This window comes from Triticum urartu, chromosome 7A (genome assembly GCF_056163025.1).
Source record: "Triticum urartu cultivar PI428250 chromosome 7A, HENAU_Tu73, whole genome shotgun sequence".
In the NCBI taxonomy this organism is placed as follows: Eukaryota; Viridiplantae; Streptophyta; class Magnoliopsida; order Poales; family Poaceae; genus Triticum; species Triticum urartu.
The window spans coordinates 682,559,540-682,574,757 of NC_141879.1; the positions used below are offsets into that span (position 1 = coordinate 682,559,540).

A 15,218-nucleotide genomic window follows, 5' to 3' on the forward strand; every position below is an offset into this window, starting at 1 on the left:
CCCCTGTTTCTAAAATAATCGCCGTTTACAGAAAGTTGGGGCAAAAAAACCCTTTTCAACAGTTTCTGTAGACTAACTTTATCTTTAGAGAATCTCCTAAAAGAGACCTTTTTCTTCAGGTTTATGGGAAGATGTCCTGTAACATTTGCCCGCACACGCCATCGCCTGCTGCCGCCTTACCCGAGCACGCGGCCGCACCCCTGCCGCCACCCGCGCACGCCTCTGCTGCCTTGCATGCGCCCGCCGTTGCCGTGCACCTGCTGCCGACCGCACCGTCGCCTCCCGCCAACACGGCCTCGCCAGTGGCCACCGCATGCCCGCCGGTGCCACTGGCCGGCGGGTCCTAGCAATTATCTATTTTTTTTGTTTAATTAAAAGTAAAAAATGATTTTAGGGTAAGAAGATTAGGGGAAGTCTGTTGTGTGGAAAGGTATTGCGCATGGCTTAGAATTATTGAAGAAGGGGGTGATCTGGCGTGTGGGGAATGGAGAATCTGTGAGGACATGGCGGGATCCGTGGATCCCTAACGGCCCATCATTTAGACGGATCACACCTCAAGGTAATTGCAGGCTTAACCATGTTTCTGATTTTCTTGATGAACATGGTGCATGGAAATCTGAGTTGTTATCTGAATATGTCTGCCAATGGATGAGGAAGAAGTTTTAAAGATCTATTCATCTCCGAGGCAAAGAGAGAATTTTATAGCATGGCAACCTGAGCGGACGGGAGTATTTACTGTTTGAAGTGCTTATCGTCTCGCCATGGCTCACCATGAACTACAGTTTCAAGGTGGTGCTTCTAGTTCCAACCCGGATGAATCGAGGAGGTTGTGGGATTTGATATGGCAAGCAAAGGTTCTGTTTTTGTTTTATTCTATGTCAAAATAATTCAGGACAACAACAGGTGCTATTTTTTAAAAAACTGTGAATTATTAAAAACAGTTCTTGAATTCAAAGTATGTTCACGATTTAAAAAGAATGAACATTTTCTAAATTTTAATGAAGATTTTGTTATTTTGCCGAAAAAATTTTATGAGCATTTTTTAATATTGATGAACATTTTTTGAAATCGGAGGAACAAAAAATTGAATATTTTGCCTATCATTTTTTATGATGCACATTATTTTGCCGAACATTTTTTGTATTGAATATTTTTTTGAAAAATGATGAAGAAAATTTGAATTCAATGAATTTGTTTTTTAATTTGATGAACATTTTTTGAAAACGGTGACAAAATTATAATTTTCTAAAAATATTTTTAGTTTGAGGAACAAATTTTGAATATTGATGAATATTTTTTAAAATCGGAGGAACAAAAAATTGAATCCGATGAACATTATTTTAATTGATGAACATTTTCTGAATTTGATGAACAAAAAAAATTCAAGAATTTGAAAAAGAAAATCGCAAAAAAGTGAGAAACTAATAAAGAAAGCAGAAAGGAAAAATAAAAAGGAAAAAGAAAGAAAAACAACAGGAAAAAGGAAATAAATTAAAAAAGAAAAAAGAAAAAATAAAAAATAAAAAAGAAAAATAAAAAGAAGAAGTAAATATAATAGAAAAACAAAAAAATAAGAAACAAAAAGAAAAACTGGTAGAGAAAACAGAAAAAGGGGAAAAAACATTTTGGGCCGGCCCATACTTCGATCGGGAGCTTGGGGGTGCGCGCTATGTCGCTAGCGCGCGATCCTGCCAAATAGGAGCCGCCGGCATGAAGAGAGAGTCATTTTTTTAGGGTTTTGTCTGCTGGACGTATACTGGCTGTGTCATGTAGTAGTTTTTATTTTTTTGCAGTGTATGCACCTCTTTTCTGCGGTCCAACACACACCGTGTGGCCGTGAACCGCCGACAGGTGGATCTGCCATCGCGCCGCTGCGGATGGCTATAGGTGCCACACCATGTCGGCTGGGTGATCATGCACCACGATGCCCTGGATGGGCGGTGGTGCCTTGGACAGGCTAAGGTGTCACGGCTGATGGGCAAGGTGACATGGTGTGGTGGATTAGCGGATCAGCCATCGGGCCGCCACAGACGGCCAGATGTGCCACTGCGCCGTCGCGGATGGGCGGATCTGTCACCGCGGATGGATAGACTAGGTCGACCGCGGTCACGGGAAGAAGCGCATACAAGAGTCGATTCTTAGAGCATCTCCAGCCGTTCGGCCCATAGGATGTCAAAAAAATGTGTCCTGAGGCAAGCCGGCGAGATTTTCGGCGTGGGGGCGACCGCGTTTCCAGTCGTCGTCCTCAGGTCAGCCCCACGGATAAATCTATTCAGCGTTTTTTGACACAAACTCGTCGAAATTCATCCAAACTCGGCGACATTCATCCAAATTTGTACAAAAAATAAATAAAAAAACAAACACAGCCTAGCTACACCGTCCTCGCCGCGCCTCGCCGCCGTCCGACTTCTACATGCCTAGGCGCTTGTAGAAGTCGGTGTAGTCTCCGTCGTCGTCGTCGTCGTCGTCGTTGTCTTCCTCGTCGTCCTCGCCCTGCCACCCGCCGCCGTCCCTGCTGCAGCCCTGTCCATGGTCGTCGACGCGGGATGGCCCGGCCTCCTCCTCGTCGCTGTCGAGGTAGACGGCGCCGTCCACCTCGCGGACGGGGAGGTGGTGGCGCGCCTTGAGTACTTGATGGCGCGGCGCTGGCGAGCCACCTGCTCGCGGACGTAGTCCTCCCTCGCCCACTTCATGGCCGTCTCGTCGGCGGCGGCCATCGCGAGGTGCTCCGGCTTCACCGGGAGCAGGGGAGGCTCCGGCTCGGTTTTCGGTCGGACGAGGCGCAGGCAACCGCCGCGGCCTTCCTCAGGGATGGTCACGGCGCCGCTGCGGGTGCGGCGCCCTAGCGGGGACTCCCCCGCCGTGTCCTGCGGCTCGGGCTTGACGGCAAAGGCCGCCGGCGAGCCGCCCGAGGAGGAGGAGGTCGTCGCGTCCGACAACCGCCGCGGCGTCCACGAGCTGCCACAGCGGAGAGAGAAGGACGGGGGAGCGGGGGCGGGGTACTCGAGGCGGGGCGTGTTGCCGGCCTCGATGTAGTCGAGGACGTTCTCGAGGGTGCGGCCGGGCACCCCCACCACCCGCGCCACCCTTCGGCGTTGTGGCGGCCGCGAGGCACGACGCCATTGGTGGAGGCGATCAGGCCGTCACGGCGGCGGTCGAAGTAGGCGTCCAGAACGCGTTGTTGTCGGGGGAGTACGCCAGCGTTCGCCGCTGATCCTCTGTTAGCGACGACCTAACGCGGGCGATCTCTGCCCGCCTGTCCGCCCCGGTGGGAGCGGGTGGCACCAGCACGCCGCCGGCGCTCAAGCGCCACGCACCCGGCACCCTCATGTCCGGGGGAGCCGGGTAGTCGGCCTCCAAAAGGAGGCGCGCCTCCCACTCGTGGAGGTGGCGGCGGCCGAAGCCGTTCTCCGTCACGGAGTCGCCTGGGTACCGCGCTGCCATTGCTCGTCGGTGGGCGTGTGGAGTGTGCGAGCGGGGGAGGGGGGAGGCGATTTTTTGCTGCGGTGCGGCGTTCACCGACGAGGAGTCCGGCTTTTATAGCCGGAGCAAGGGTGGCAGAGGCGCATGCCAGGAGACGCCTGGCGGACGGCCGTGGCGCCGGGCGACGCGACGCTTCACTGCGCAGCATCAATGGGCATGCTGACCGGCGTGCTGCATCGTGCCAGGCGCGGCATCAATGGAGGCGACGACGCGGCAGCGCGTCAATTGGCATTGATTCCCACAGGAAACGAGGCGATGTGGACGACGAAGCGGCGTGTCGCTGACAAGGCGGGCCCATCACAGTTCGCGCCAAAAACGGTCCGTCCGGCGCCCCCAGGCAACCCCCAGCGCGCCGGGTTCAAGTTGGGTACGCCAGCGTCTTCAGCCCAATCCGACGGAAAACGGGCTCTTGGTGGTCTGACTGAGCCATTTGTTTTGTCGCCGGTGCCGAAAAAGTGGTCTGAGAGGGCCTGTTGGGGGCGTGGCTGGAGATGCTCTTAGGGTCTCTTTGATTCAAAGGATCCTCATAGGATTTTTGAAGGATTAAAATCCTTAGAAATTTTTTCTACGTTCGTCGTTTGATTCGTATGATTAAATTTTGTAGGATTTTTTTAAGGATTTATTTGTACTACATGTCACAGAAATTCTAACATCCACTCCAACCTCTTGAAAATAATTCTTTGTTTTTCCCATGACACAATCAAACAAACTCAAATCTTATAAAGATTCAATGAACATTGTCATTTTAATCCTACGTTTTTTCTATTTCTGTGTTTTGCAATCCTACAAATTAAAATGGCCCTTAGTGAAGTTTAAAATTCTGTTGTTGGTTCTGGACAGTGGAATGCGGAAGGGAAACAGATAAAAAAATAGAAGAGCAAGGTTGCACCCCTGAGGTACTCACCAGCCACAGGTCGTTGCTGGTTGATGGTTGCAAACTGCCTAATAAGAAATCAGAGGCGGTTTCTGTATAACAACCACCTTGAATGTTTCTTGCAAGCGGTTTCCTAGTTCTAACCGTTTCCGGAGCTATCTTTTTTTTTTGAAAAAGAGGACACACCCTGTCCTCTGTATTTGGATGATGCATGCAACCGTTTTATTAATTATTTATAAATTTTTTTACAAAGTAATACACCAATACGTCATACAGGCAACACTCCACTAATAGAAAAATGGTCAAACGTGAAACACATTAGTGCCGGTTCGAACGGCTATGCATTAATGCCGGTTCGTGTTGAACCTTTAGTACCGGTTCGTGCCACGAACCGGTACTAAAGGGGTGATGACAGGCTGGCGTTAGGCCGGGGTCCCACGATCACCTTTAGTACCGGTTCGTGGCACAAACCGGTAACCGGTACTAAAGGGCTAATCTTTAGTACCGGTTTGTGCCACGAACCGGTACTAAAGGGGTCTGACCTATAGTACCGGTTTGTGACACAAACCGGCACTATAGGGCAATTTTCAAACTCTACCCCCCCCCCCCCCCCCGCGTGTCGCCATTTCAGTTCTGAAAAAATCAAAAGAAAATGATAAAATTTTTTAAAAAATAAAATCCTTCGAGAGGTAGTTATATTACTACATCTACTAGTTAGGAAAATTTGAAAACTTAAATTTGGACATGTTTTGCAAAAAGTGTAGGGGAAATGTAAAACGGCTATAACTTTTGCATACGATGTCGGAAAAAACGTATAATATATCAAAAAATTCAGCACGAAAATCCGCATCCGATGGAGACCGCCTATGGCCTGTTTGCAATTTTTTAAAATCCTCAAATTCCAAAAGAAAAAAAAGATATGGTCAAATTTAAGTTTTTTTAATTTTTTTGTTAAATCTGGTCAAACTACTTATTCAAGAAGTATTAATGTTACTACATAATTATTCAAGAATATTAGTGTTACTAAATAATTATTTCAATTTTTTGAATTTTGGTCAAATCTGGTCAAACTATGGTCAAACTATGGTCAAACTTATTCAAGAAATATTAGTGTTACTAAATAATTACTGTTTTTTAGAATAATAGTTTCAAACTCAAACAGTGAAATGTGTGACTTCATGCTCAAGCTAAACTCCTGAGGGTTAATAGGATTGGCATCTTACTATTGTCAGGAAAACAACAAGTGCAGACTTGGAAACGAAGGAGAATAGAACCCGAAAGTTAAGCGTGCTCGGGCTGGAATAGTGAGAGGGATGGGTGACCGGTCGGGAAGTTAGATGATTTGGAATGAGTGATCCACACTTGAGCAGTTAAGAGAGGTGATTAGAGACTAAATCATCAAATAATTCAGAAAAATTAAAAATCAAAAAAATCAAAAAAAATTCCAAAATTTTCAATTTTTTTTTAAAAAGAACCTTTAGTACCGGTTGGTAACACCAACCGGTACTAAAGGTCCCCCATACCAGGGCGCGAGCTCACGCCACGTGGTGGACCGGTACTAAAGGAGGGGGGGGGGGCTTTAGTGCCCACCAATTAGTGCCGGTTATGGAACCGGCACTAAAGGCCCTTACGAACCGGTTTTAAAACTCCGTTTTCTACTAGTGCCTGTTGCTACTTCTATCCCTTTGATAGAGGGGATTGAATGTCCGAATCTAATACCAAACAAACATCACACCAAAGCCTAACACCTAACGCCCAGCCTAGCCACTTACTGGGACTGTGTCAGGACTCTCTCTATCGACGCCACCACGACGCCAGACAACGTTGTCCTCCTGCGCAAGTCCATCCCCGCATATCGGACGCCGAATCTACACTGCGCCACACCGTCGAGATCCGTCGCCACCAATGTGTAGGTTGAAGCACTGCTCCACCAAAGTTGCGGTCCACTAATCCCTCGAGCCCGTGCACACCTCCAAGAACGACGCCCTCAGAGGGGAAACGACACAAGAGCGCTGCCGTCTTCCGATCTACTGATCTAGGGTTTCCCCCAGAGGTAGCAGATGTTGGCCTAGAACTTCTCCACAGAGATGCCTCCAAGAAGGGAACGACACCGAAGAGCGCCACCATCGCCGGTCTTGGCATCTAGCCAAGAGCAGGTTTTCACCTAGATTTGTTCGAAAAACTCCATCCATCTTTTTGTGCACGAATCGCCACCTTCTATGCCGGGGACCAGAACAAAAGGACCTAGCCGCCGCCAGACCGGCTACGGCACCACCACGGTGCCAGAGCAGCCGGTTACGTCAGGCCCATCGCGCCAGCCTACCGCCGCGCACCAGATCCGTCGACCCGCCTAAGCCCATCTAGGCCCGGCGAGATCCAGGGTTAAGGCCACCGCCACATGGGCCCCCCTGCCGCGGGAGGCTGCGCTGCCGCTGTCACCGCCGCCACATCCGCCGCTGGGATCCCGCTGCACCGCGCCATTGAATCACCGGAGTGTCCATCTTGGCGACGCCAGATGAAGACACCACTGCGTGTGAGGGAGAAGTCCCCACCGCCGCCTTCACATCCCACGGCCCGGGTTTCGCCGGCGTGAACTCGGGCCGCGCCGCCGAATCACCGGAGTGTCCATCTTGGCGACGCCAAATGAAGACACCACCGCGCGCGAGGGAGAAGTCCCCGCCGCCGCCTTCACATCCCACGGCCCGGGCTTCGCTGGCGTGAACTCGGGCGGCGGCGGGAGGGAGAGATCGGGGCAAGAAGGCCTAGGGCGCAGCGGCACGATCTCCCCCGTGTCGAGGTCGGGCGTTCCTGTTTTGGCAGATCTCCCTTTTTTGGGGGAGAATTTCACTTCCCTGGCCTCTGCACCAACTAGAAAATGGACTTTTTAAATATGAGTATTAGGATTTTTAAACTCGCTTATGTATCGAACCTAGTCCTCAATAAATGCGTGAATACCTAAAAAGCCCGATCTTTAAGAATAAACCCAAAATCTCAAAAGTGCACGCGCACTTTTTTGCGAGAGATTTCAATCACACACGCGCATCCCCACTCCAGATGTCATCTGGTCGGGAGCCCACCCACCGTCATCCCACTCCAGCCTGCCGGCCTAGCCCACCATCCACCCCGTTGTCTCTCGCTTTCTCGCATCTCCCCAAATTCATCTGGATCCAGTCGCCGTCGGCTCCTCCGAGCGCGGCCCTCACCGGATCCGCATGACCGCATCCACAAGCCGGCCTCCTCCTCTGGCTCGACCCCGAGATCCCCCACCTGGAACCTTCCCGGCGACGGTGCGGTCCAGGCCGCCGTGGAGCCATGGATCCAGGCCATGGCCCTCCCTGCTCGTCCCTCCATCCCCTCTACGACGGTGAAGACGAGGCCGTAGCACTCGCCTCCCCCATGAGCTCCAGGCATGAGGTCCAAGACCCGCCTCATCCAGATCGGGCCGCGGTGTCGCGCCACCACCACGTGAACCCAGCTGCCTCCTCCGCCATTGACAACGTCCACACGGACGGCCATGCACCACCAACACCACCACCTCTCCCCCCGTCACTCGGCTACATGGAGGACGTGTAGGTGTTCCCTGCGGCCTCTCCTCTCTCTGTCTCTCCATAGTTGCAATGGATGCATGCAAAAAAAATTAAGAACAAGTATGAGCTAGCTAAGGGAACAACAGAATCCAGCACCAGATCACCTGATGCAGTAATTCAGGAACATCATTTGCTTTTTTGTTTCTGATATTTGATCTTATGCATTTATACCTGACATGGGTGTTCCTTCCATTGCAATGACGGGATTAGTCTGCATTTCGTACATCAATTTCTAGTTTGAGTTGCTATGGTCGACCAGAGTTAGGTGTACAAATTTGTTGTCTGACTTGTAATGTGTAACTATCTCACAATGATCAATTCATAATGTGGTTCGTGTTAACTAGTAGCATAAGCTTATCAGGATCATTATTCTGTGTTGTATCAGGATCATCATTTTGTGTTGTATCAGGGTCAATGACCAATCTGGACGGTCTCTTTTCAGATGGTAATTGAACGCGGAGAAGGGAGATACTAGCATGCTTTGCGTTCGTCAATCTGGACGGTCTTTCAGGTGGTGTTTGAACGCAGGGACGGAAATACTAGCAAGCTGATGATGATGATTTTTACACACATGCCTTGTACGAGCTCATGGCAGCTCCGTGCGGCTGTGATTCAACTTGGCCTTGTACGAACTCATGGCAGCTCCGCGCGGCTGTGATTCAACTTGGCCTTGTACGAGCTCATGGCAGCTTCCCGTCAATATCTGGTATGTCATGTCGGGGAACGCAAGTTGTTTTTTCTGCTGCCGCTCAAGTTGCACAGGCACTTGTATCAGTACGCATTTCTGATACAGCTTAATCTTATCTCTGTAGCACACTCGCTAGAGGTCCGTTGATTTGGATGAAATTGGGTGTCCTACATTCTGCTACTTTTGTGCTATGCTTGTTGCCTCTGTATGCTTCAGGTATAGAAAATCCTATCCACTTTCATGAAGATACAAAGACTAGATGACATTTTTGTTTAAGCCTTGTGTTAAGTTGATCTATTTTTGCTATTCATATTTTTTGTTGGCATGTGTAGCAGTTGTAGTTGCACACATAATAGTTCTCAGTTGGATATGACCATCAAGCAGTTACACAAGATAACGATACTAAATTGGCTAGATGAACCTAGCTTCACATTGCTTACTTCAATTTAGCTAGACGCGGGTCATTGTAAGCTCGACCAACTACTATTTGTAAACTAGAAGCATGCATACTCTCGTCCGCATATGTACAGTACTTTCGGCATCTTGCTCAAGGAGCTATGGTGATTAGGATTAGTGGTGGGTTTGTATAGTAATTAGGGTTTGAGTTGGATTTTCGCGGCGGGTTGTTCTAATTTCGCAACTATTGGTATGGTTCAACATCCTATCTTGATCCATCTATTTTTGCCTAGACTACATTTGTCTCGTTAAACATGATACTCTCTCTAGAGCTTCATTACATTATGTACCTCTTTTTTTTTCTTGTAAATGCATCTGTGTGGTTTCTTTGTTTTCTCGTAAGTTGCCGCATGTAAGTAACTAGTTGGCTAGTTTGTTATAATAGTTGCACAGGAACGCAAACGTAGTTGGATGACTCGTATACATATCTCAGTTGGCTAGCCAACTTATGAAGTTGCACATTAAGGGCTAACCAGTTGCACAATCGATGATATTTAGACTGGAAATTTACTTGCAATGTTGATTCAACTTGGGTTTCTATGGCAGCTGAAGTAGAAAATGCAAATTTTATAGCTTAACAGTTGTAATCTTATCTTACTAGATATTGATGGGAGCAATCGGACTTTTGATGTCTGTGCAATTCATCTATGTTATCGATAATTTTTCATTCAGTCATCTAATCCACCTCCACTTATGCGTGTATAGTCTGCTACCTTACCCAAATAATATAGTACTGAAATATTAACAACATTTTCGTTCTCACAGATTGTTAACTCAGCCCCTTCTAGGTATTTTTCTAGGAAAAACAGTCAAATTCATTTGTATAGATGCATCATTTTTGTGATCCTGCTAGTCAATCTCTGGTATGTTGCTTGGATTTTTGATGATTGGAGTGTTGATCTGTACAAGAGTTTTTTAGAATTGTGATCTTCAAGTTTTTTAGAATTGTCCCAAGAGTATGTAACGACTTGGCATCTTGAGGCTTTCTAGTTGCAGAATAGTATCTAATTAGTTGGCAACCTCAGTAATTCTAGTTTCACAACAATATACAACTAGTTGACATCCTCAGCTTCTCTAGTTGCACAAGAACTCAGATTAGTCCCATCTTAAAAAAAATTGAGAATTGCCCAAGAGTATGTAACGACTTGGCATCCTCAGGCTTTCTAGTTGCAGAATAGTATCTAATTAGTTGGCAACCTCAGTAATTCTAGTTGCACAACAATATACAACTAGTTGACATCCTCAGCTTCTCTAGTTGCACAAGAACTCAGATTAGTCCCATCTAAAAATAATTGAGGATTGCCCGAGAGTATCTAACGACTTGGCACCCTCAGGCTTTCTAGTTGCAGAAGAGTGTCTATTTAGTTGGCACCCTCAGCAATTCTAGTTGGACAACATTATCCAAGTAGTTGACATCCTCAGCCTCTCTAGTTGCACAAGAACTCAGATTAATCACATAAAAAAATTGAGGATTGCCCAACAGTATCTAACGACTTGGCACCCTTAGGTTTTCTAGTTGCAGAATAGTATCTATTTAGTTGGCACCCTCAACAATTCTAGTTGGACAACATTATCCAAGTAGTTGACATCCTCAGCCTCTCTAGTTGCACAAGAATTCAGATTAATCCCATCTTAAAAAATTTGAGGGATTGTCCAACAGTATCTAATGATTTGGCACCCTCAGGTTTTCTAGTTGCAGAAGAGTATCTCTTTAGTTGGCACCGTCTGCAATTCTAGTTGGACAACATTATCCAAGTAGTTGACATCCTCAGCCTCTCTAGTTGCACAAGAATATCTCATTAGTTTGCATCATCAGCATTTCTAGTCGCACAAGAATATCTCATTAGTTGGCATCATCAACATTATCCAACAGTATCTCATTTTCTAGTTGTATTTTTAAAAATATCAAATGAAGGGGAATCACCAGCCTTTTTTAGTTGGCATGGTTAGTTATATACTTGCACAAGTTTTCACTCAACTGTTCTTTTTTTTTTCTATATCCAGGATGTCAACGCAGAAGTTGAGATGAATGAAGGAGAGAATCCAGACTGCCCGTCACAGGCTGGTAGGATAAGGGCGTCCCCAGAGAGATTTGTCAAGTTGAATAAAGAACTGACTCCAATGCAAGGAGCAGATTTGTGTGAGAGGCTATTCGGGGGGTCTTCCGAACGTAGCTGAGACGCTGCCTACGGAGCTGACCAAGTACCTAGTGCAGTGTTACAAACCAGAAACTTCAGAAACCACAGCCGTCACAGTTGCACATGTTTGCTAGTATAGTTGGTACATCAAGGCTTCTCTAGTTGCACATAGTATGCAAAAGTTGGCACATGAAGGTTTTCACCTAGTTCCACATGTTTTTGTTGGTTTTATGGTCCATCAATCTTCTGTCTTTTTCACCCCCCGGAATTGCACATACTATGCAAAAGATGGTACATGAGTTCATACATATCACATAGTAAAGGGGGGCTTGCTGGCTTCAGTGCCTGGGGAATTTTTTTTGCTGGTAACAAGATCTCCACAAGGAGGTTGAGAGAACAGCAGGTAGGGAGGTTCAACATGCATAGAGGGGAAGGGGAGAGATATGAGAAGGGGAAACTCACAGGTTTTTGCTGCAGTTTTTTCCCTTCATTTCCTCAGTTTGGATCTCTGCTTCTTCTCCTTGCCATGGCGATCTAGAGGCGTGATCGGTTGGCGGAGCTGGCCGCTCCAGGACGCCCGCCTGGTGCGCGTCAGGGTGTGGGGGACCGGCGGTTTCCTTTTTGGTACGGGGGACCAAAAATTTCCTTTTTTTGCCGGCCGCTCGGGATCCCTAGCGAGCCAATGGGCGCACGCTAGACCCATCCAAGAATAAATATGAACCTAAATTTGCCTCTGTGAGAATTTGAACCTAGGTGTTGCGGTTTGTACTTCCACTCCCCCAACCAATTGAGCTAGGCTCACTCCCTATATATAACAATAATAACTGCACTATAGGAATATCATATGTGACTTTGTTCAGCTTGGTCACAACTGCTCCCGGAAGCCGTCGCTAATGCGAGTTTTTCTACTAGTGTTTTCTTGTTTGATGTGGTGGATTCACCCAAAAGCCATTAGAACATTATCAGTAATCATCCTGCTATGAACAAATGCACTTTGCTCTGGTGATACGAGGTCATCAAGCAAATATCTCATTCTATTAACCAAGCATTTAGGTATAACCTTGAGAATTACATTTACATAAGCTTATCGGCCTATAATCAGACACCCTAGTTGGGCTAGGAATCTTAGGAATAAGAACGATGGCAGCAAAGTTCACCCCGGGCGGCGGGTAATCAGGTGCAACGTCGACCCGTTCTGGATGTTGAAGTCCGCCAGGGCGCACTGCTCCTCCAGGTGCTTTGCCTCGAAGATGAACCGCTGATGGTGCGGAGGGAAGCCCTCCTTGGCCTGGATCATGGCCTTGACGTCGCGGATGGTGTCGCAGCTCTCCACCTCCAGCGGGATCGTCTTCCTGGTGAGGGTCTTGACGAAAATCTGCATCTTTTCTTTTCTTCTCTTCGCCGATTGATCAACTGCTCCCTCGCTTGTTCGATCTGGTGGTCGTGTATCCTCTCGCCGGCCGTCCTGTATATAGCGAACGGACCAGAAACGCAGCCGCTAGGGAAGATGTCCGACCCGCGGAGTGGAGTTCTCCTCCACGACAGCCTAGCTAAACCGAATTGGAGTAGTTTTCTCTTCTTCTTCTTTTTTTCTTTTGAGAAGAAACGTGGAGTAGTTTTCTCGAGGAAGGAAAGGGAACCGCCGGGCCTTGCCATCCGACTATGCTTGAACTGGGCTGTAGCCCGTAAGATTAGTTAGTCTTATTTGGAGCGTGCGGTGGCCCAGGAGAAAGTGTGGTCGGACTTAATTTCTTGGATTGTCTCAATTTTTTTTCTTGGAAGCATTTCAGGCATGTGGGAAGCTGAGCTAAGACAAACCTACTGCAACATCGCGTAAAATAATTGATTCTGACTCAAAGCAACTCAGATTTTCCAGAAAAAAAAATTAGGTACCTACACTTGTGTGCAAACTTTGCCAACAAAGATTCTAACCTAATTGCCGCATTTGACCATTTTGTTCATCGTCACAAACGGAGCAAACCCTCTAATACATAAGAAGCGATTTCAACATGATATCCCCCATTGAAAAGATTTCTGCAACATGAGCTATATTACAAATATTTCTATGTTCGGCAGAGAATGGTTGGACGGGAGTGCAACACGAGCCATGTTGCAAATAGTTATGGCTACAAATAAAGAGACCGGACGGCTATCATGTACACTAATCAACGACATCGGAGGTGGCCGATCCAATCTTTTAATCATCTGGCCAACGCGTAGCACACCGTATAAAACAAGCAATAAACAATCAATTGTTGTATTTGGACGGCTATTAGGTTTCTGAAAAATAGTCAAATTATTAAGAAAACAATAAGAAATACAATTCTGCTACACCTAAAGACATCAACGTAGGAGATCTTTTTATATCCCTTCGTAATAAAGGGTAGGATTGTCTTTCTAAAAGTTCGTCGCCTGCCAGAATATACATACTCAACCCCGCTCCCCCCCTCCCTCTGCATTGGGCCGACCCATTTTGTATTTTCCTTTTCTATTAACCTGCAAAAAAGTGTGCGGGACATGATTCAAACCTGTAACATCCACATGAAGTGTACGACGCAGTAGCCAACCAGACAAGGATATCATGGGTTTACTTTTTTCTTCTTTTCTTATTTCTTCTGTTCGTGTCCCACCGAACAAGGAAGTCGTGGGTTTACTTTTTTCTTTCTGGTTTCATTTGGCCAAGGTCGCGGGTTTACTTTTTTTTCTTCTATTCGGTCAACTGTGCCATCCTGACAGATGCAGACTGTTCCTCCTCGAGCGGGCCACGGCGGTCGGCACCTTCCCTGTACCGAAAATTCTTCAAGGTGCTAGAAATCGTCGTCGAGAGCTACCAAGACAGAGAGCATGACTGGGTGCTTCTGGCGGCCTCATCACAATTTGGAATGAACAACTTTCCACAGGACATACTATCCTCAAAAATGATTTCTCTTTATGCATTGAGTTTACCTCTAAACTTAATGAGAATAAATGGATTCTCACCAACATTTATGGACCATGTCAGCCAGATAAAAGAGTGGTTTTTCTTAATTGGTTTCAAAATTTCCAGATAGAAGATGATATGGACTGGCTTGTAGTGGGAGATTTCAATTATATGAGGTATCCATCTAACAGAAATAAAGGGGGTGGCAATTTTCAGGATATGTTGTGGTTCAACGATGCAATCAGTTAGTTAGCATTGGTTGAGATCCCTCTTAAAGGCAGAGAGTTCACTTGGAGCAATATGCAAGATGATCCCCTCTTGGAGAAAATTGACTGGGTTTTCACTTCTGAATCCTGAGCACTTTCTTACCCTGACACTGTGGCCACTGCTCTGGCCAAAACAACTTCAGATCACACACCCTGTGTCATCAAGATCGGGACCACTATTCCCAAATCCAAGATTTTTAGGTTTGAGAACTTCTGGTTGGAACATTCAGATTTCAAAAATGTGGTCATAGGCATTTGGGAACAACCTGTCCAAGAGATTGACAGTGCAAAGACTATTGCTGCTAAATTTAAAAGGCTTAGGAAAGGGCTCAAAATTTGGTCCAGAGGTCTTTCAGATCTCAAAACCACCATCAGTAACACTAATGCTGTGATATTGCTATTTGATCACCTTGAGGAATACAAAGATCTCTCAGATGAGGAAAAAAGGGGCAGAGATATTTTGAAATCACACCTTGAGCAAACTTTGCACTTTCATAGAATCTATTGGAAACAAAGAGCTACTATTAGAAACATTCAGTTTGGGGAAGCAAACACCAAGTTCTTTCAAGCCAAAGCTACTATTAAGCACATGAATAACTTCATTGCTGTCCTTTTAGAACAAGCTGGCATAGAAGTGCATGACCATCAAGCCAAGGCTGCTGTTCTTTATAGAGCTTTCAAAAACAGATTGGGCACTTCAACAGATGCAGTAAACCCACTACATCTTCATCACCTGGTTCCTCAAATTCAAAACATGCAGAATCTAGAATCACCTTTTACCACTTCAGAAATTGATGATGTGGCTA

At 46.6% G+C, this 15,218-nt stretch overlaps 1 long non-coding RNA gene across 1 annotated transcript; it reads left to right on the forward strand.

The window, feature by feature from the left end:
- The first annotated feature begins 7,441 nt into the window (after window positions 1–7,441).
- Window positions 7,442–11,548, forward strand: LOC147961451 (uncharacterized). Its single transcript, XR_015611858.1, has 4 exons — window positions 7,442–7,926; window positions 8,387–8,650; window positions 8,757–8,848; window positions 11,093–11,548. It is a non-coding gene; the product is annotated as an uncharacterized LOC147961451 (long non-coding RNA).
- The last annotated feature ends 3,670 nt before the right edge of the window (window positions 11,549–15,218 follow it).